Raw genomic sequence first — 1,128 nt, 5'->3', positions numbered from 1 at the left:
CTCATGACTGACCCTCCAGCCAGTTTTCCAGGCTTTTAAATCATAGGAGAGGAGACTACCATCTTTCTTTCATACAGGAAAGCAAACCACATGCCTTACTCGTATTTAAGTGTTTTCTTCTTTGTTATATGTCTCTCACTACTCAAGTTCCCCTGTCCCCTCATAAGACAGTTGGAACAACAAGATTTCTCATTCATCTCATTTTACATCTAAAAGCTTCAAGAATGTCTGAAAAGTTTTATGTATTTTCTTTCATCTTATTTCCTTTTATTCTTCTGTATTCTTTCATAGATTCCATTAATACATTATATTGCTGTTATTTATTGTCAAATCGGAACCAACTCATAGCTGACTCTCCGGTGGGTTTTCAGAGGCCGTTAATTGCATGGGAGGAGATTGCCCATCCTTCTGCAGAGCGGCTGGTGGACTTCACGGTGTGTTTTGGGGATTGCAGCGCAGCTTCTTACCACTAGGCATCCGGAGCTCCCTTTATAGTATTAGATAAACATATTATCTAAGAATCTTGATGTTTTAGAATTTTTTCCTTGTGATCAGCCCTTTCTTAGTGCTTTCTTTTTCTCCTTCCTTCCTTCCTTCCTTCCTTCCTTCCTTCCTTCCTTCCTTCCTTCCTTCCTTCCTTCCTTCCTTCCTTTCTTTTTCTGGCCTTGTTCTGAGTGAGCAGAGCCTCTCACTTCCTTTTCTCTCTTAGAATGACTTGTTCATTTAAACATGGGAATAAGTGATCTTTTTTTTTTTACTTCTGAACAAAACTGTAAAAGAAAATACAACTTCAATAGATATTTTAAACTATAAATTCTGGAGATAAGTAACAAATTATTTTTTTTTGTTTCTAGATTTGTTGCTTTTACATACAGTTTTTCCTTTTATAAGATTGAAATAGAAAAGAGATATAGATAGATAGATAGATAGATAGATAGATAGATAGATAGATATAGATATAGATATCTCAAAAATACATTACTTTTAAATGAATTGCCTTATAAACATAACAATTTTCTTAGTGCCATTATAACATCCTTGTTTCTCAGACTATATATCATAGGATTAAACAGAGGTGTTAGGATAGTGTAGAAAAGAGAAAGCACTTTGTCGGTTGTCTCTGACTGA

This window comes from Elephantulus edwardii, unplaced genomic scaffold (assembly GCF_000299155.1).
Source record: "Elephantulus edwardii isolate Elephantulus edwardi_28Jun2011 unplaced genomic scaffold, EleEdw1.0 scaffold00389, whole genome shotgun sequence".
NCBI lineage: Eukaryota > Metazoa > Chordata > Mammalia > Macroscelidea > Macroscelididae > Elephantulus > Elephantulus edwardii.
Note: the sequence above shows the minus strand (reverse complement) of the source record.